General features: G+C 40.3%; 1 long non-coding RNA gene across 1 annotated transcript; it reads left to right on the top strand.

The window, feature by feature from the left end:
- The first annotated feature begins 1,332 nt into the window (after positions 1 to 1,332).
- On the top strand, positions 1,333 to 14,936 carry LOC311430683. Its single transcript, XR_014688939.1, has 4 exons — positions 1,333 to 1,451; positions 10,337 to 10,459; positions 11,634 to 12,009; positions 14,361 to 14,936. It is a non-coding gene; the product is annotated as an uncharacterized lncRNA (long non-coding RNA).
- Positions 14,937 to 21,799: the final 6,863 nt, after the last annotated feature.

The following is a 21,799-nucleotide window of genomic DNA, read 5'->3' as shown; positions in this document are numbered from 1 at the left end:
ATTGAAAAGCCTTACCAAAAGCAGAACATATAAATCTGTAGATGTGAAAAGCTATAGAGCAGCTCTGAAACTATGATGAATTAGAGAATTGGTAGATGCCAGAGTCTCTGCAAAGTTACTTGTGAGCACTAAATTTCAGTATCCCTCTCTCTCACTCAGTAATTACTATTATTTTTATTATTATTATGCCTTCTGTAAGAAGATCACAAGCTGTAGCCATTCAGAATAGTTTGTTTCCCTGAAGTTATTTAATACCAATTATCCCTCCTCAATCACATTCAGAAGAGACTTTGTAGAGGGAGGACTAGCAAATCTCTGGAAAGCAGATCTGAACAGCTGCACCTCATCACTTTGTGAAAGATTAGGAAGGGATGAAGCCTCAGGCTTTTGGCTGAAACTGGCCAAAGTAAATACAGAGTGGAATCTTTAGGGGTTATGATGAAACTAGAAGTAACAAAGAATTAAAGCCACCAAATATATTCAAATTACAGGTTGCATGGGATATCTGCATTTCCTAAACCTGATTGGGTTAAGCCCATCATCTTTTTTTGGGCAAATAAAGTCCTTTATTTCATCAGTAGTCCTAATGTCAGTGGGATTATTTATATAAAAAATTATTCTTTAATGTGAATGGAGGTATTACAGTCTAGTCCTATGTTTGGATGTTATATCCCTGTTTATTTTCTTGTCCATTTAGACTTCGAGCTCCCTAGAAAAGAATGTCCTCTTTATATGCGTGAAGTACAATAGGTTGTGATTCCCCCACAGTTGTGTCACTTATATTAAAGAATTTAAATGTCAAAATGAAACATTTTGACCTTTATAAGAGTATTCCTTTTTTATATAATTTTCACTGAATTTAAACAAAGTGCATACATTCTCATGAAATACTTTAATTAAGCCCAATTAGTATTTCACATTTGGCCAGCTCCACTGTAAAGAGACTTGGTGAACACAAGTCACTGGAATAAGCAGAACCATGGATCTTATGTTTCCTACTGACTTTTTAAACTTAAATTAAAGGTTACTGCACGTTACATCAGCTGGAGTTTGTACGTGTTATTCCCTTCAAGGAGAAATGAATTTGAGTAATACAGGAAAAGGTGGTACGTGTGTGGATCCTTGTCTGAAGAGAAGAAAGTAAACAGCACAGGACTGTAACAAGTTCATTTTAAAAGGAGAGGGAGAGATTACAGGGGAAAGTTTGTACTATAGGAAATATCTCTTCAGCTGAGATTGCGGTGAAGTTGCCCAGGGTTTCAAGGTAATTGCTACATTCCAAGTTGCTTTCAGTGCCAAAGCTTAAGTAGTGGGGGTAGCTAAAGGAACAGCATCTTGCCTGGATAGACGTACCTGGAACTGCAGGGTGCCACAGCCCCCAGCCAGCCTGGGTACGGCTGTGCCCAGCTGCAGCTCATGAGACCAGCTAGAGGAAGTTCAGGCCACCTCAGGTAGGTCCCTTCTGTGTTTCTGCAATTAGCCTTTAAGAAGGTGGCAAGGACAGCCCTGCTGCAACTGCACTGCAAGGGGTGGAGTGCCATTAGCTTTCCCCAGTGAGTCTGGACTAGAACAGCCTGAGGACCTTTCCTTTCTGCAGCAGCAACATGCTGTGAGAATTAGCACTGCTTTGGCAAAAGCATACATCTGTAAAGGGGCTAGCAAAAAATCCTGGGTGTTGCTCGTTTTGGGAAATGTATGCAAATTTTTTAATTGTCGCTGTTCTCAGACTGCTGGAAGCATGAAAAGTCAGACCAGTTATTTAATCAAAAGCTTGGATGTTGACAGTGAGCAAGACATTATTATTATTTTCATTTATTTATTTATTTTCCAGTAAGGCTGTAGTCTGTAATAAATATCTGGGTTTTGAATATACTTTTGCATTGTTATATGCATGTTGTTATTATACACTTTTAATGTAGTTCTTTGTTGCTCAACAAAGTTTCCTGAAGTATTTATTTACCACCCCTTTTACATTGCTGCTATATTTCTCCTAGAGGAGTGATGAATCTGGTGAGGACTATGAATTTCTCATCTCATTGAGTTGTAGTACCTGTAGTTATTCCTGTCCTCCTCATCCTTATGTGCTCCTTTTGTAAGGCACGTGTGCTTGAGTTATGATCACCTTGCTGCATTCCAGCTATTATGAAGCTGCTTTTGACTGATTCTCCAAGAATTGCCATTAAGTGTATCTCTCCTGATCTTACGTTTCATTTTTAAAGCTATGTGGGGAGAAGGAAAACAAAGTACGTCCTTTTTACTATTCAAACTTCATCACACTGCTTGGGAACAATGCATGTCAGCTCCAGGCTTAAAGTGCTAAATAACATTGTTTCATAAACACACAGCTATTTTGTCCAAACAAGCTGCTTCATCAAAATGTTGAAAAATGTATTGTACTACTGGGACAGTTCTGCCATAGACAGTTTTATTCCTCTCTCTTCTCTTATTTGTGCTTTAGGAAAGAAAAACAATATAATCATTTTTATTTTTATTACTCAAATATTTGTTCTGGAGCCTGGAGAAGAGAAATAGCTATTATACATTACGTAAATGACATCTTTTTAAAAGCAGCCTTACAAACAGTGCTACATTAACCCTTCAGCAACACCTAGCACCTCATTCTTCTTTGGCTGTTGACAAACAATGCCATTTAATGTCAGTCAGATAGTTAACTACAGCTCAGGGTAGTATTTTCATCCAGTCTAGTGCCAGTTGGAGGCTCTCTCTTCTCCTTACCTCCTTATAGCTTGAAGGTGCTAAGTTTAACACCTACGAAGTGTGGAGTTTTAATTTCATTGAGAAGAGAGAGGATTATTTTGTTTTGTGTTTTTGTTGTTGTTTTTTCCTTATTATTAAAACGTTGGATGAATAATTATAACAGTGAAGTGGCTTCAGCCTTCTGCTAGATTTTTTTTCCCAATTCACTTGCATATTTCAGGATGCTTTTTAAAATTTCTTATCTTCCATATGGCAAATTATTCTTTTTGAATATCTTGCACTTAGAGTGAGAACACTTTGGGGATGGACTTAACTGGTGGTCCAAAACCAGGGTAATTATGTTTGTTGCCAGGGAAAGAAGAATATTATTCCTGGAGACACAGCAGGCATTTTATTAAATGATTGTACCAGCTGGAAACAAATTATTGCCTTTATTTTAAACTACCATTTAGAAGTCTAATGCTTTTATTTCAATGAGAGGCAAATATTTAGGAAGATTACAGCTCCTGTGTTCTTGTGATTTTTACTGGGGTATCCTAGGTTCATATAATTACCCATGCTGGTGTTATATGCCTTGTTTTTTTTGATGAGGCTGCCATTACCTGCAAGTCACAAGTTGATCCTTCTGTTATTTCCCTTCTGTCTGATACCACAACTAATTTTGGAGTGAGGAAGAGCATATGCACCAGGTGGGCTGTGTTTCTAATAACTGATTTTCTTGAACATGTTATACGAAACGTTGCCAAGAAAATATCACCGTTTCATTTTGAGACCAGCTGGCATTGTATTGGAGTCTGAAGAGGGAAGGATAGAAAAGCAAAGACCGAACCATGTTTGTCTGTGGTGTCACTCACACAGATTTTTCTGTAGGTGAATTTGGATCTCTGTGTGCTCTAGAAATTGTTTTAGTCTGGGATTTTGTGGAGGGAAACAGAGGTAGTTTGTGTGCACAACTTGAATTGTGATTGTGCACATTTGTTTTTCCCTCTGTTTTTCCCTTTAATAGTCTCTAAGGCACTATTAAACGTATTTTCAGTTGAACTCTGAAGTTGAGGTTGAGAGGAACTGCATGGCCCAGTTCTCTGGCTCAATTGCTTGGGTGTATGGCCACCCATAATATGAATGTGTTGATGGACAATAAAGTCTGGAGCAATCTCTAAGCCTTTCTTTCCCAGCTCTCCAAGACAGAAATTGATAGGAGATGGTTAAAAGCAATAGTAGCAGGGGTGCAGTATGAGTTACTTTGTTTGGCAGTAAGTCTGATTTCATGGTCTCCCATCAAAAATGTCTTAGCCACATACTGCAGAGTGCTGACACAGTATGAGCTCACACTAGCACTTCAAATCTGTTCCAAAATGTTGAGCAGTTGCTATTTCAACTGTTTGCCTTACTGTCAGATCAAGTTGTTATTTGTCCTGCTGAAAGCATAAACTCCATGTACTCTGGCCAATCAAGTGAATATGTGAATTTGGGTCCATTGCTGAACTGAATTACAATTGTATTGCTGAATCAAATTTGTCAGGCAGTGCAATGGCCGTGTAGTACCAGCACGAGTGTTCCTCCTGCTTCTTGAAGACAAGCAGGAAAGTAGTAAGACTGGGGGTATTTTTCCTTTGCACTTTTCCAAAGATTGCTGAGCTGTTTTGGCTGGACCATGCAAATATATTCAGTTATATGAAACATGAAAATGTTCAGTAAGGTTACATGCACACTTTGAAAAGTGCCTGGTAGTCCTATCAGCCCCATGTCTCATATAACAAGTCAGACCCTGTGATTAGCAGATGGGTGGTATGGCACTTGACTTACTTAAAAAATTTGTGCTGAGTAAACTTTGTCATATAGGTAACCCTAATTTCTCCAAATTAGATATGAATATTTGGTGGAAGAAGCGAATCTGTCTTTCAAGGCTTTTAGAAATATATATTTTTTCTCTTTGTCTTTATTAAAGAAATGAAATTAAAAACCTCTTCTACCTCTGTTTGACATTGCATCAATGAGAACTTGATATGAAAGATACTACTGTTCCCAGTAAAAATATCTCTTTTATATCTGATGTGAATATATCTAATATACATACAGTATCTATAGCATAGTGCTATAGTCTCCTGGTAGCCTCTGTGAAACTATAGCTGTTCTCCTTCCTACCTAGTAGGGCAATGCTGAAAATGTTGCCAGGATGCAGCCACCTACCTCAAACTATAGCTAGAGGCACTTTAGAAGCAAGGCCTATTTGTGCAGTACAAACTCTGTGAGGAAAATGTTGATGAATTTAACAGACATGAAGCACAGACTCCCCTAGCTAAAGTAGAAATATGATCAGAGAATATAATCACAGAGTTTGAAGGCTTCAGGAGGACAAACAGGTGTTGTCACTGCTGTGTTGCCTCCCACTATACATCTTATAGTGGAGGATATACTATTTTCTTCTTTGACATTCAGAACTTTTCCTTCAGGAAGATTTTTATTTTTATTTATTTATTTTAGTGAATGTGTGAAGGCTGGGCCCTGATGCATGAGCTAAAAGCCATCTGTGTGCTATTTTTTTTTTCTTTTTGGGTGTTACTGTTCCAGCTGACTCTCTGCAGTCCATGGTTATGAAAAGGCTGAACAAGAAAGTAAAAAGCTGGTAATACCCTTTGGGGAAAGGAACAGGCAATCAGTCACCTGAAGGTCATATAAAGTACAATGGGCCTATGCAGTGGTGCAGGTTGGACTGATTTGTTTCATTAATCAAAACTCATACTGTGTTTGCAAAGAATAATTGACATTAGCAGAGCTGTGTTACTTGGGAATGCAATATTAACCTCTCTGTTTAATTACATCAAGGTTTAAACTCAGAAAATAAGACTTTGCTTATTCAGTAGCAACAGTGCCTCTTTTGTTAACAGAGTAAACTTTTTGCTACATTATATAGGACAAATTTTGTATTTTTAGCGGTGAAATAAATACCAACTTATTGTGACTGTGATCTGAAAGGAGGTAATGTCAGATACTGAAATGGAGCTACAGTCTGAGGAGCTCCCTGTGCATAGTAGTGGGAGGGAACAAGAAAGAAAATTTCAAACATTATCGCAATATTTTCCTGATAAAAGGTATATTTGGGATGAAGAGGGAGAGGAGGAGTGGGAAAAGAGAGTGTTCAGAACAGGCAATGTGTGGTAGGGGAGAGGGATGTATTAAACACTGGCTGAAATTGGAAAGTAATCAAAAGCAACAAAAACAGCTGTATAGATATGCATTTAAAGGAAATTAAGCTTGATTATTTTTTTTTCTCTATAAAGATAAACGCAAAAATCCTTGGTCATGGTCTGTCACTTGCATGTTATGACTGCTGCTTATCCTGCAGATTTGTTGCTACCAGTGCACTGTAGCAACAGGCCAGGCCATCTGTATTCACCACTGTTTCTACAAATGTGCAAGTAGCAGCTCATCGGGTGAGCTTCGTGGTTTGTTTGCTCAATACTTAGTATAATGAAGCTTTGATCTGTGAAGCATCCATAAATACTACTGCAGCCCACGTGGCTATGATGTCCTAGTCCATTCTTTCCATCTTCCTGATGCTAAGTATTACCTGTCCTCTGGGGAAATCCTAGTGAAATCAATAAAACCACGAAAGTGTTGCTCAGTTCAAGTAAGACGGCAAAAGCATTGTCTCCTAAATTTCATTCTTAATTGAAGATGTCTTCTGCAGCAGTGGCATCCAGTTTATGTCCTATGTGATTACTCTGGCCTAGTAGGGTAATTAATGCCTCCCCTTCTGATGGCCTACTTTCCATAATCTGATTAGGTGGATTGTTTCAGTGAACGTGAACACCTCACTAACCAATATCATCCTCCTAGGGATGCCTTCCCTTCCTTGAGGGACTCAGATGGGGTGAAATAAGCTTGGGAGAGGTTCTGGCTGACAGGAGCCAATTCACGTTCCCCATGTAGGTCTCAAGACCAACTGCAAAGATGGTCTAAAAGAAACTAAAAGAAAGAGCATGAATTGCTCTTTTGCTTATAGCAGCTGAGTCCTTCCCCTTCTTCTTGGGCAACTTCTGGGTAAGAAGCTGGCTGCCCCACAGTTTCTGCATACATGCTTGGCTGTGACCAAGGCTGATGACCTGGTGGACACAGTGGACGCTCTGAAAAGCCACAGCATGCAGGTGCAAGGGTTTCATTATGGCATAGGGGAGAGAGCTGTGCCATTGCCCTCTCTGTGTTCTCAATGGAAGTAAGAAACATGCCTAGTATTAAGCAGCTTGATATTACTGTCCTGCAGAAATAGTTCTTTTGGCATGATAATTGACCTCAAGAATTAGGTTACTGAGAGAATCTTCCAGCAGGAGCATTGGTCCCAAATAAGTAGGATAGTGGTGTCCCTTCTGCTAAGCACTGTAAAAACAGAACAGAACACAGAACACAATTTGGCACACCTTTCTGTCTACTTAGTCAAGGAGTAGGAGTAGTTCCAGAACAAAGGAACAACACCACCACCCCTCCTTTTTCCTGTTAATTTCTTTTGTCTCCATGACCTCTTTTCAGCTCCCCATCTCACTCTGGTCCTCCAGTTTTTAATTTTCATGAATAAATGCAGTCTTTCCAATGGGGCTTGCTTGACAGCTCTCTGACCCAGATGTTTTTCAGTATGCTTTGTAGCTACAAATTCTTAACTACTACCCAGTACTTGCTTTTTCTGCTCTTCAGAGATTGTATCAGCCAGGAAAAGTGGTACTCTTTCTTTCTATCTGTAGCAGTTGTTGTTGTCCTGACAGATCCCATTTTGACAGAAAGTGCTAATAATACCTTGGTTTTTCAGCTACTGCTATGCATTTTTTCCAGTACTGCAGATGTTTTTACTGAAAGCTTAACCAGCATCTCCTTCTCTGTTGCTGTGTCAGGTCAGGGTGCCACCAATAATGTCAATGTAGCTTTGGCATTTTTCCAGTATTAGCTGCCTGTTCACTCCAAGATTCAGTCTCAGCACCCCTGTATTGTTGACCTGCTGAAGCTATTGATTTCTGTAGCTGGAATACATTCAAGTCACTGAAGGAAAAATCTGATTTCCCTTCACAACAAAAAATGTTTGGGCCTTCAACTTCAGCTGCATTTTTTTTTTTCATTTCACTGAAGGAAAATGTCATAAGCAGTATTATGGTCATTCATAGCATCTTGTTCATCATTTGATATTCAGATACTTAATAAAAAGTAATCATCAAATCTTTTATTAAGGATGGTAAACTTGGGCACAAACCACCTATGGCAGAATTCAGTTAAGTTTTACAAAACCTACTGATTTTTATCCTTCTTCACATCAGATAGTTGCATTCCTCACGTCTTGGGGGACAATCAGGGGCATCTGGAAAAGCTTGTGCAAAAGAGCCGTGCATTCACCCTCCCTCTCACCTCACCCTAAATGGAAGCGGACATATTTATAGTCAGTATTGACTAAGTGTGCCTTTTTCTTTTGAAACACAGAAGTTCTTTGTTGCCAGACTTCAGTTGTTCTTGTGTTCTAGCCTTTTATTTTCTTACTTATTTTTAATGGTACCTAGCCAGTGACTGCTGTTTCTCATGCTTGGAAAAAATAATTAAAGACACCTGTACATCATACACAGTATAGAATCACTTCCATCATTCTTTGCATATTACGGATTGTTGATGAATTCTCAGCAGTGATTTGGCTCAGGAGTAGCAAAGTGTCTGATTTCACTGGCCTCCTCATTTGCACAGTGTCTGCTTCACACTGTTCTGCTAAAAGGGGCCTTAAATTATGCAAAAATTGTTTACTGACATTATTGCCTCCTGTCACAGCCTAAGGAGATCTAGTGTTGATATATTATTTAACTGTGTTTAGACAGTGGGTTTGTGAGATTCTGTACACTTGAGCCACGATATAAAGCGGGAAAGGTTGTACTCTGGGCCTGTGTATTTCTTTGGGGTTATTCGTGTTTTTCTGGTGTACTTTTTAAAATGTTTCTTAATTGTGTGGTTTTGTGGGGCAGCTTCAATGGCTGTGGTTTCAAAAGTCTGAGAAAATTGGGAAGCTGCTGATTCTGCAATTGTGTGTTTGTCTGTGTACCTGTAGGACTAAGGGCAATATTATTTCTTGAAGTATTCCCATCAGCTGAAACACAAAGTTTGCTTTCATGAAAACTGCAAATATTAAACCTAAATGTGTATCTTAGTCTTTAAAAAAATACTTATTGCTGCCAAACAAAACTGTAAATTTTATTTTGTCTAAAATGAATGATTCAGTCTTCCCAACATGAGACATTATGCTTTTTAATTCTCTTCTGAGGGTCAAAGGCTCTTGCAACTAGTTTAATTCCTCCCTCTGGAGCTTGTTATCCATCAGTTAAATAGATTGATACAAACTGCTATTTCCTGACTCTGGTCTTTACTAGTTTTCTTTTTTTAATTAACTATATGTTTGTCATTTTTTCCTTATTTTTTTTCATAATCTACCCATCTTCCCAATACAAATCATCCTTGTTTGTTGAAGAAATAGTCTTCATTTTGTGAAGGATTAACTGATATTTTCTCAATTATTAGCAAAAGTTGGCGGGGGGGGGGAGGGGGAAGAAGGGAGGAGAGTCTTTTATTTGCCACATGTGTCTTATTTGTGGACTTACACACTGCTTTTTTTCATATACTCTGTCATCAGGTGCTTCTTGCAGGTTCAGATGGAGAGACTGTTCCTATTGTAGTTGTGCCAGCTTCCCTGCTAAATATTTGGCAGAGAAAGGTGTAAAACCCTATTCATGAACAGTGAAAATCAAGACCTGAAAGCAAACTCCCTAATGACTATATTTTACATTTCCTCCCCATCCCATTGCTTTTCTCTCATCTATGAAGTCTGAATTCCTAAGGGAAATTCATTTTACTGAAGAAGAGTTTCATTGCAGTTAAAATGATCATTTTTAATGATCTCCTGCCTTATAAGGGACTTGGTTTATAAGGATGTGTATTCTTATTCAATATTGTCAAGCACAGAATGGGTAACTTTGAAATCAGAAAAACAATTCAGGTGTTACTGTCTACACAGCACCTCAGGTTTATGTATCTTCCCTGGTTGGTTCTGTCCTTACAGGTTCATTGCTGTTTAGACACAGCAGAAGCCCCATCTACTAAAAGTTGATTTTTTTTTTCATCTGAGATCACAGTATGTTTACACACTCCATACAGACACACATAATTTACATTTTGCTTTCCATGAATCTCTTCTCAGTGTCTCTTGCAAATATATAAGTTCTTTGCAACTCTTTTCCTCACTCTTAATTCACATCCAAATGTCTGACTTCCAGGTGTCGTCCCACACCTGGTGGGTCGATAAAGGTGGTGGTAATACAGGCTTTCCATATGAAAGTTGAAACATGAAGTTTTGGTTTGGTTTGGTTTGGTTTTCCTGCAGCATAAAACTTCCTTCCACCCACATTGAAAATTTCATTGCTTTTTCATGAGCTTTGCATGGATCTGAGTAAAAAGGTGAGGACTGAATACAAGGTGTACCTTTCAGCATTCAACTAAATGGGGCTTTAAAACTAGTCCCAACAGCCTGAGTTTTAAAAAGTGATTTGCTGTTGAACGGATTGGGGGTTTGCAGAGAATAACATTGCTCTTGTGTTCTAAACAGAGTTTCAGACAGACTAAAGAAGATTCCCTCGAGCAACATCCCACATATCACAGCTCATTCAACAGAGCAGTGGATGCCCTTGATACCACAGACAGAAACATTCCTTGTGCTGTACACTCTCAGGTAACTGCAGAATGGGATTCAGCCTAATATATCTTTCAGTTTATTTGTTTCCTCCACGAACTGCACTTCTCTCTGTATCATCCACAAGGTGGGCCATGGCTCAGCTGCGAGACTAGCAAGAATGAGCCATTGGCCTCAGTGCCAAGTTTGGCACTGGTGGAGGCTGAGACCAACATTTGTGATTTAAAGTGATTTTTAAAACTAATTTGTAGCCAGATGCCAAACCCAATCACTAACACTGTTTCAAACTTCAGATTCTGATTCTTTGGTACATGTTTTTGTAGTGGGGTTGCTGATTTCTTTTGCTTAGTATAGTTTTAGAATAAGCTATTTTAAAGCTAGATGTCCAGATGGGCCTTAAATATCTCCAGAGGAGAATCCACAACCTCCCTGGGCAGCCTGTTCCAGTGCTCTGTCACTCCCACCGTGAAGAAGTTCTTTCTCATGTTGGTGTGAAACTTCCTGTGATCATTTTGTGGCCATAGCCCCTTGTCTTGTCCCCACAAGCCACCGAAAAGAGGTTGGCCAAATCCTTCTGTCTCCCACACTTAAGATATTTGTAAACATTAATAAGATCCCCTCTCAGTCTTCTCTTCTCAAGGCTGAACAGACCCAGGTCTCAGCCTTTTCTTTAAGGTCCTTTCCAATGCCAACCATTTGGTGATTCCCTGATTGAAACACCAAGCCTTGTGCACTCAGGGTCAGCTACCTCCCAGGACAGAGACTCCACAGCCTTTCTGAACACCGGTCCTGTCTGAGCACCCTTGTGGGGTCAATCTTTTTCTTTTTCCTAGCTGGGCTGTCTTCACCTGCAAGCATAGACCTGGTGCCACTCATCTTTCTGCCACAGAGCCCCTCGGAGAAGGCATGGGCATCATCTTCTCTACTCCCCCCTCCCAGCAGACAGCCTTCTCTCCTGTGTGCTGACCACAGGAATTCCCTCAGCCTGTGCTTGTATGCTGTGTGCCCCGGCCCCTCAATCCCTCCAGTGCCGTCAGCTGGGCCCACTCCACACCCATCAGGATCTTTCCTGTACCAGGGAGACCAGAACGGGATGTTGGAGCCCAGGGGCAGTTGCAAAAATGACACCAAAGAAGAGAGGAAAGTGCTTTCACTGGTTGTTTATTCTTATTGCGGTTGTTGTTACAATGTCTTTCCTTGTTATTTTTATTAGGATTATTCTACCAGTTTGTTGCCCAGCCTTGGGAAGAACCGGTAACCAAACATCTTGAGTGGACTTTATGCTGCACTCCTGTGCTTCTTTCTGGCAGAGCTGAAGACTTGTGCTTCTTCAGAGGAGCAGCTGTCTGCGTCACCGTTTTGAGGGACCTGCTGCTGTTCTCTGTGCACCGTCATGCAGGGCACGGCTTTGTCTTCAAGCACCTCTTGGGCAGCCTTCTTGTCGTCAGACCGAGACACCCATGCCCAGCGTGGCCTTCAGAGGGTTCCTCCTGTCGCCCTGGTGCAGCAGCCCACAGGAAGCCGAGTGCACTCTTGTCCACTGCTTGCTTGGGACTCTGTGCAGAAGAGATGACACCTCTGCACAAGAGGTGGGGATGGGGGGCAGGGGATGGGGGAAGAGGCCATCGTGCAGGCAATCCTGCGAGGTGGTAAAAGGATGGCCTCTCCCCCCTAGTTGTGGAGGCGGAGGCAGGGCCGGGAGTACGGAGCAGTCCGGGCGGCTCTGCGATGACGGTGGTGTTGTCTCGCAGGTGGGAGCCCTGGCACGATGACATTGTGCCACATCAGATGGCTTGGAGGTGGATCCACCTCCATCAGCTCTTCCTCCGCAGGTGGATCCACCTCCATGGGCTCCACACCGTCTGCCACGGATGCTCCGTCTTCCCTCTCACTCCGCCTCCACTTCATCTTGGGTTCAATAACCCAGCTCGCATTGCTCCCACGAATGCGTGGGCAGCCGTCAACCCAGGGCCTCTTAAGGACAGCCATGCTTGTCATTCGCCAGAGGGCCTGGGAGATCAGCAAGGGGTGGGCCAGGCGCAGGGGCTTTTATAGGCCCTGGAACACAGCGAGGGGCGGATGCCACAGTGACATCAGGGAGCCTTGGTGATGCCCCTGTGATGGCGCGCCATGCACCACCCCCAACATGGCCGTGTTGGGAGGGGGCTTGTGTGGCCTGAAAGAGGCTCTGGTGTGGAAGGAGGAGGAGGGTCAGGGCAGCTGAAGGTCCCTTTCCTGGGGGTGGCTCTCCTGGGATGCCAGAGACAGGCTGCCCCTTGGGCACATGGATTGTAGCACCCTTGCCAAACATCAGCACTGGCCTTCTTGGCCACCAGAGCACACTGCTGGCTCATGGCCAACCTGTTGTCCACCAGGACCCCCACGTCCTTCTCTGCAGAGCTCCTCTCCAGCAGGTCATCCCCCAGCCTGTACTGAGACACGTGATTGTTTCTTCCCACATACAGGACTCTACACTTGGTTTTGTTAAACCTCATTTGGTTTCTTCCTGCCCAGCTCTCCAGCCTGCCCAGGTGTTGGTTCTGACTGGTACAAAAAGAGCTAAACAAGGGTATAACTTAAAACAAAAAATAAAGCAAGACATTTGGCAGCTAAGTTGGAACCTGCATATCAACAGGAATGACCATATAGAAGTAATGCTTTTATAAAATCCATCCAGTATTGTTTTTTGTTTTTGTTTTATTATTTACATAAAATCTAACCAGCTAATGAAATCCTAACTGTGTGACTATATAAAACTACTCTGAATGAGAAGGTTTCCCTCTCTTCTAAAATCAAGTATATATGGCTATTTTTAGGTTTATTTAATAATAGTTGCTATTTTTAGATTTTATTTAAAACATAAAATATTGTTTATGTTTTAAAAATGTCTTGCATTGGTGTCATTCTCTAATTTTGGGGAATTGTCTATTCTATGCTAATATACAGGCCAATTATGTGAAGAAATATGCTATAATCACTCCAGGTTTCAATCTACCCTGGAAAGAAACAGTATTGCCAAAATCTAACAAAAATATGTTTAGGCTAGTTGCCTTACAGTGGCTATTGCTAGGATACAAGACTTTTGGATTCCTGATTCCCAAAAGGATTATTCACTCTTGGCTTCTCCACATACAGTACTAGAAAAAGGCAACTATAAATCATACCTTGGAAAACTCAGTCAGGCTTTGATGCCTCAAACTTGCCAAGTTTGTCTTACTAAGAAACAGCTGTTTCATACACTAAAGCAAATAGTAAAAATAAATAAATAAATAAATAAATTTGAACATAAAGGTGGGAATAAAGGCGAAAATGGGGGGACTGACAGAAGAGGTTTTTTCCCATACAAATATACCTGAAGGGGCAGTCAATTCCCTGGTGTATGGCAAGAAGTGTTACCTGTTTTCTTCAACACTGCATACGATACACCTTAGACACTTTTGCAAGGAGAAGCAAATGGGCAAGGCTTTCCTGGATTTTTGGGTACAGTGATGCATGTATCACCCACCATATACATTGTCATCAGCTTATATGGTTTCAGGGCAGCAGAGTGCACTAACTTGTATAGGACAGTGATATGACAAGGAGTAATGGCTTTAAACTAAAAAGAGTAGATTTAGATTAGATATTAGGAATAAATTCTTTACTCAGAGAGTGGTGAGACACAGGAACGGGTTGCCCAGAGAAGCTGTGGATGCCCCATCCCTGGAAGTGTTCAAGGCCAGCTTGGATGACTCTGGGCAACCTGGCCTAGTAGAAGGTGACCCTGCCCATGGCAGAGTGTTGGAACTGGGTAGTCTTTAAGGTCTCTTCCAACCATTCTGTGATTCTGTGTGTATTTGTTCACTTTAGAGCTAATTATGCTTATAGAAACTCAAAGAGAAATAAGTAGTGGGTCCAGATATAATAAAGGTTTTGTGCCTGACAATTTTTCTCTCCCCAGACCGTGGCTGCTGTGCTGGTGCTAGATCTCACGTGGCTACCTTCTTCCCCAGGACCTTCCTCAACACAGCCAGCAGCAGTGACAGTGGTGATGTGTGCATGTTGTCAGCCTTCCCCTTGCAGACACCTGCAAGACAGATGTGGTGGGGGGTCAGGGGGTTGTAACGTGTCCAGGGTCATGGGCAGTGCCACTCCCATGTAAATACTGGCAGAACCTCACAGGTTAGCATGTAGGTGCTAACTCATGCAAGAGTGCTTCAGAAGCATCCTTCTGCCTCAGAGTGACCTTCATGGGAGATTGGTGATTCAACCAAGAACAAACGTGGGAGGCCACTTGAGGTTGGAGGTTTCTCTACTGAAAGCACAGATGGACTACAGTTGTTCCTGGAAGGGTACTGGAATCTTTCATCTTCTGGGGAAGATAGATGGCAGAAGCAGTGTTTTATGGTGTTGTGATAGCCTGTTATTTTAGCTGCGTAGGTACCCAGACTGTTAGATCTGTAAGTGGCTAGAAACTGTATGGATATTTCAGAGACAGAGTCCTACAAATAAACTGTTTTTACTGCTTTAAAGTCAAGCTGGTTTTGAATCTGGTGTTTTGTTCCTGCAGTTGTTTGCTTCCAAAGTCACTGCTTGCAACACATGTAAACTGGAGGGAATTACATTAGCAAATAGGAAATCCATATAGTTAGCAGTGCTGTGGTTGACTGGTTTGTCTTCTTGGCTTACAATGTAGTGATATTTAAACTGTCAGCCACATCTAAGTTGGATTTAAACAAATGTGTGTCCAAACTGGCATGTAAAATCCAATTAAGTCACCATGTCAGCTTCTGTATTTGCATTCTGAGGGCTGTGATTAAAATAGGTGTCAATGCTATATATTATTATAGAAAAATGAAATTTTGGGGGTCAGTTTCCTGGTGAAAGGTAGTCAACAAAGATACAAATGTAATGAAGTCTCATTTTGAAATGCAAAGCTGGTACAGAATCCAGCAGAAAATTAAGTTAGTCAATGAACCAATTTGATAGTTCAAATTCTGAGTACAGGCTATGAATTGGGAAGATTTAATGCAGTTTGAAAGTTAGTGTAAATTATTAATAACATAACTAGGCTTAATGTCTCTATCCATCCATTCATGCTGAAAGTGGGGGACTTACTCCTAAATATTTAACAATAATTATAACAACTGGCTTATTTTCTTATTTTGCAGCCACTAGGAGGAATCACTTCATTCATTTGTAATAGTTTTATTTGTACTTGGAAATATGTTTAAGGGAATCTCAGCTGGAAAAATACATGTCAGTCAATGCTGTGGATGAAGAGGTTGCTGCCTAGTGTTGTTCACAACTCTAAGAGATAATGCAAGGCAAGCCAGATTCTATGCAGGTTCTGTCTGTAGCATGTCCTATTTGTTGATGGAAACACAGATGTTGTGGGAGATCATGGCCATAGTGTCTTTCATACAGACCTGGCACAAAATATCAGTGTAGAACCCAGGATTCCATTATAGTGGTGGAGAGCAGAAGGAAGGCTGCTCACAAGGTAAGTGGAGGTGTTTCCTCAAGTTATGTGGCATCATAGAATGAGCCAGATCCTAAGTAAGGAAGAGTGTGGGTAAAACTGCTTTCCTACCACTTTGGCATGCCCAGTCCCACTTGTGACTCTGCTTAGGTCAGGGTCAGCTCTCCAGGTTCACTGGAGCATCCACAGAAGTCTATAAAACATTTAGTTAGCTCAAGAGTTATTAAGGTATTCTTATGCCAAGGTAGGAGTCAGGAGCAGCTAGCTGACTGTTGTGCCCTCTGAACTTTATGACAAAGCAAGGTGGCATTGCAACAATAAAACCTGGAGTTTATAGATGAGTGAAATTTGTTGGTGTCTGACTGACAGGCCAAGGATCCGTACCTTACAGTGGTTAAGAAGTTCCTAACAGAAGACAGAATGTGGTCCTATTTTCTCTCTTCCCCTTCCCCTTCCCCTTCCCCTTCCCCTTCCCTTCTTCTTCTCTTTTTTCTTTGTTCTGTTCTTTGGAACAACCAGTATTACCTGCTTGAGTAGTCTGTTACTTGGAAAGCAACCATGTGTCTTTACTGTACTGAAGAAATCTTTTTTTTTCTGGTTGACTTTTTTTTTTTTTTTTTCCTCCAGCATTGGAATTGTCACCTACCTTATATCCTCCAAACTTGAGCTTGAAGCTCTTGATTTCTCCTTTCCTCAACTTTCATGTGAATATTTCGCATAAACTATTCACAGAAGAAACTGTTCTGACTGCTGTGACATTTTGGAGTCTAGTATCTCAGAAATAAACACAGATGGAATAAACTCAGGTGGAGTGTTGAAAAAAAATATAAGTGAACAGGTCAAAGACTCTGATAAGGTAAGTAAGTGAGAGATCAACTAAAAAGTGATCCTGATGGTTCAGTCTACATGGGCTAGAGCACAAAATCTTTGCTGCTGTGTCTGTATAAAATTGACTCTTCTTCCACCATCACTAATTTTTATATAATCCTCTTTTTTATCGACCTCATAATCAAGACCTTCCAAATTTACAGACTTTAAGAAAATATAAGTCCAGAAGCTTCTTAGCTTCTTACATCATCCTATGGGAAGCTGCATTTGTCATAATGTAGTACTGGGACCCTGTAAAACTGTAGTCATTGTATTTCAACACAACATCATTAAGGCAGCATAATGATGTTGGTTTTGTCAGGTAAAAGCTGTACAAAGCTCTGCTTTGACTCTCATGGTGTTTTTAGCCAGTTAGTTATCATATGCCTTTCTTTCCATGAATAAAATCGTTTGTGCCTCTTTAGGTGCAGAGGTCATTTTGCACACTGGGTGTAGCTCCTAAAATGAGCCAGGGAGGAGGGGATATGAGCATGGGGGAACAGCTTCAGGAACTGTTAGGGAACCACTCCCAGCTAGTTAAAAAATTATTTCCATGTGAGCTAATACTATTCCTAAAGCTCTTAGTGGAAACAGAGTTCAGTATTATCTAGCTACATCTGGAAAGGCTCTTTTAGTCAGAGTATAATTTTTATAACATGGCTATTCTAGAAGCAAAGTGGAAGCTCTGGTTAGCTTTCAGTCTAGTTCCCAGAATGCTCTTATAACACTCTTTGAGTCTTTTTTTTTTTTTTTTTTTTTTTTTTTCCCAACTCTGCTAGCATCTGGATTGAAAGAACAAACCAAAGATTTAGATGCAGTTGTGCATGCCTTGCAAATTTTAATGAGTTTTCGGAATGACTGTCATGAGTATGTTTCCTGCATGGATGGTTTGTGTTTATCTTTGTGTGTTGCGTTAAATGCATTTTATGGAAAGCATTAGAGTCCTGAATGGATATATACTTCATATAAAATCCTTTCTCAGGTTGCCTATGACTTCACAATAATACAACTAGAACTAGCGCGGAAGAGTTTACGAATACCCGATGGAGAGGACAGAGGTCTTTGTTGAAGTATATGTTTGTGTTTGTGTATATATATACAATCCAGCACAGGCACTGATTTTTGTAAGGAGTTAAATGCAGTTAACTTTCACTAAAAATCATTGACCACCACAAAAAAATTGTTTCAAAATATGTCTGAAAAATGTTTGAGAAGAGCTAAATGACAGGTGGAGAAGCAGGTGGGCTTGCTGACAGTATCCATAATTTTAGAAATATCAGAAAAATTAGAATCTGACATTTTTACTTTTTCTTTTCCCTGAGGGATCTTCTGAAGGCCTGAGTGATGTTTATTGTAAGCACAGTTACCTTTTTCAAACTGGTTAAAACATGGACCTGTTTCTCCAAGTCCTTTCTTTCAGTCTCTTGTGATGTGCCCGGTTGTCCTCTGCAGGTCTCCACTCACTGTGGAATTTTCCAGTGCAGACAGGGCTGTTGTTTTGAATGTAAAATAGTCTGGGGAAAAACACACCCCATTTTCAGTGGCTTTTCTCCATGATGAATAAAGTCATAGAGGGGAACAAGCTTGTGCTTTTCCATTCCTATTCTGAAGCATTAAATACAACTTTCAGTGCCAACAGGCAGCCCAAAGCCCTGTATTCTGGGTAGATGGGACACATAGGAAACATTTTTTAGAAGTAATCCTATAGCAGAGATCTCTTGCCATTTTTGTTGTATGAATATTAGATATGTTTTATTGCTTTTATCTTATATCTCTAGTTGGTGAATCTTCCTGGGAACAGTTTATGTGCTAAACAGCTCATTTACATATATTCATACTGTTAGATTAGACAGCCAACGAGCTCTGTGCTTCCAGAAACTTTGTAGGTGGCTCTCAGTAGAACAAATAGAGCAGATATAACCTGAAGCAGAAATGAGATGCATCATTTTGTTTGGGTATTAGACTGAAATACTGGATGATTGACCTATAAAATGAGGCAATGCTACTACTTCATCTCAAGTAGTGTCCTTGTATGCTTCTACCCAAAGTCAGTTCCAACCTTCAGATAAAATAATTGACCCACAAGCATTAAAACATAGAGGGGAATTCATTTTGTGACGCGTGTATACTTTCCAAAAACCTCATTAAATCCTCCATGGTTAGTAAACTGCTTTTAGTTCAATGTTTGGTTAGAAAAATTAGAAGAATTGCATTTGCAAAGTGCAGAGAAGAGAAAAACACATTGCAAGCGTTTATATTATTTTCCTTGTTATACATAACTTCTAGGAAAATTAATAGCAGCATATTGTCTATTCCTTCCTCCCTTCCCTCCAAAATCAGAGCATGAGATGGGATTCTACTAACTGCTAATCAGCAGTGATTCTGTGGTTTCCTCTAACACTGTGCACAAGCCTGCACAGGGCTGGTTTGCAGCAGAAGGCACTGATCTTCCTGACACCTGCAGGAGATAGAAGAGAAGGAGACATACCAGGAAGGTTGTGAACATGTGGGCAAGATCATTCTGCTAGCATTTTTTGGGTATTTTTACTGGGCTTCTGAATGTGTCGGACTGGTCAACAACAACAAAACCCAGCCAACAACAACCAAGAAAAAATATGTACTAAGAGAGAAAGGAGGTAAGGGCTAGAGTTAAGATATTGTAATGGGGAAATCCATGATCAGATTTTGCAAGTGGGGCTTCAAAGGTGAAGGAGGCTAGAGTAGGGTAGTACGAAAAAGGAGTACCTAACATTAAAATCCTATTTAAATACTTGGAAATAGTAGATTTAATATCTCTTGCTGTCTCTCTTTGTGTGCATATGTTGTGATCTCAGGCCAGCACTTGCTTACACTAAAGAACCCTTTGCTCACAGGTGTCTTACTGCACGGGAAGAGATACGATTTTAGTATGTGCAAATGTGATTTTTGAAGACACAGCTATCACAGTCAGATCCTTGATAAATGTTTTTTGAAGATGGGTCCTTTTTTTCTGTGATAACCTTAAGAAAATTAGAGCAGGATAACTTTGTTTATCTTTCAGTTATGACCTTCAAAAATAATGTGTCTACAATGGATGTTTAAGGCCCCTTAGTGCCACCCCATCACTGAGGTTCATTACTGGAATCTGAACATGGCAAACAGAAAATAAAACGGCACATTCTGTTCTATTTTTCTGTTTTATCTTATGCACCTTTATGTTGTGGTGATCCCAATACACAAAGGGTAACTTGTCTTTGATTGTTGTCATATTTGGTATTTCATTTTACCGTGTTCTCAACAGTATCAGAAGTATTGCCTGTTTTCTTTTAGTATGTTCAAAAGCTAAGTCTGATAAAATATGGATTCTTTTTAAAGCTTTAATTTTGAAGATAGAGTTGATTTTCTAGACCAGAAAATAAGTGGTTATGCTGTTCTTTCCATGACTTCTTTCTGTAAAATATCGAGGTTTGTGCCACTTAAATGTTTTTAAAATTTGAAGAGAAAGCAAAGTGATTTTCTTTCAGCACCCTGTTTTTTGTAGAAATATTGTTCAGTTGTTTAAACTGCCATGAAAAAGCCATGATTTCAAAGGTGCAAGATACCCCAGGAGGTTGGGAGTAGAGAGAAACCATGTTGGTTAATCATTTCTGTTTCCTCACAGGAAAACCTTCTGGAGCTGAGGCATAGACAGAGGACTTCAGTGTACACAGAGGCTTAGGCAGCAATGCCATAGAATCTGTGTAAACTTTTGGTCCAGTATCTCGTGGCAGTACAAGTCGTAGCTGTACCCAGATTAAACTCACAAATACAGACCATAGGCCAACATTAACTCTCCAGGGTTTTGCTGCCTAACATTTGGTCTGGACACAAGTAACTCCTTTAGAAAACCTACTATTCAGTTGTGATTTAGTGCCCAGGATTGTTTCTTACTCACATATATGTGATTAAAAGAGAAAAAAACCTTCACTGTCTAACTAATTGGTATAAAGGGTAGTTCTTTATAGATATGAGTGGAATTTTGGAAAAGGAGAGGGAACAATAAAGACGCCTTTAGTTTTCCATTAAGAAACCATGTAGTGATATTCAGTGGGGAATGCACGGCAGATCCTACCAGCAATGAAAATAAGAAAAAGCCCCTTTAAGAACAAGAAAAAAAATAGTGCCATGTATGTATCAAGACACATTTTATCACAACTCTGTCAATACCACCTTTGATATGATTAGAGAAGGCTAATTTGCATATGCTGATAATGTCATGTAAACAAGCCTTTACATTATTACGACTCATTATGAATCTCTTCCCTAACATGCAAGTGAAGTGGAGGTTATGCAGGCTTCAAGGCTGTTTTTCCTGTAACGGTTTGGCATGGATATTAAAGGGAAGAGGTGACATCAAAAAAGCAGCATGTGAAAAATGCAAATATTTGGGGGAAATGGCAAAGCACAAGTCCCTGTGACAACAGACTTCATAGTGGAGCTGAGTTAGCCCGGTCTGTGCAAGCAGGCAGTTCACCAGGATGTATGAGAAATAGTGAGGGCAGCGGTTTTTGCAGGCTGGTGATGGCAGGTTCAACACATGTGGTGTTCCTGTTGATGTCAGTATTTTTCAGCCTGAGGGAAAATGCAGCTTGATGCAAACTGCATTATGGTTGAGGCACTCAAATGGGAAGCGTTTTTATAATCAGTCTATTTCATGGAATGAAAGGAGAAGACCCACTGTGACATGCTGGTGTATATGTTGTTAATTGCTCGTCATAACAATTCTCTTTCTTCAGTAAGATCTCTCTTTTCCCTTACCTCCTCTCCCTGTGAAATGATCTTGTCAATATGGAGAAAGCAACCCTGAGGAATCTGTAATTCAATGAAAAATTGCTGTTGCCATAGCATAGAGTTCTGATTTTCTATTGAAAGAATTTCTTAGTCTTCATTTGCATTCCCTGGCTCTCTAAACAGCTGTATCAACTGTTAGGATTCAAACAATTAAAAATGCTTTATTATTAAGAAGAAACTAAAAGAAGTAATCAGCTTAACACAATTCTAGCTCAAAACAACAACAACAACCACAACAAAAA

The sequence above is a fragment of the Aythya ferina genome, assembly GCF_964211825.1.
Source record: "Aythya ferina genome assembly, chromosome: 2".
Taxonomy (NCBI): Eukaryota; Metazoa; Chordata; class Aves; order Anseriformes; family Anatidae; genus Aythya; species Aythya ferina.
This window is presented reverse-complemented; position numbering and strand designations above follow the sequence as displayed.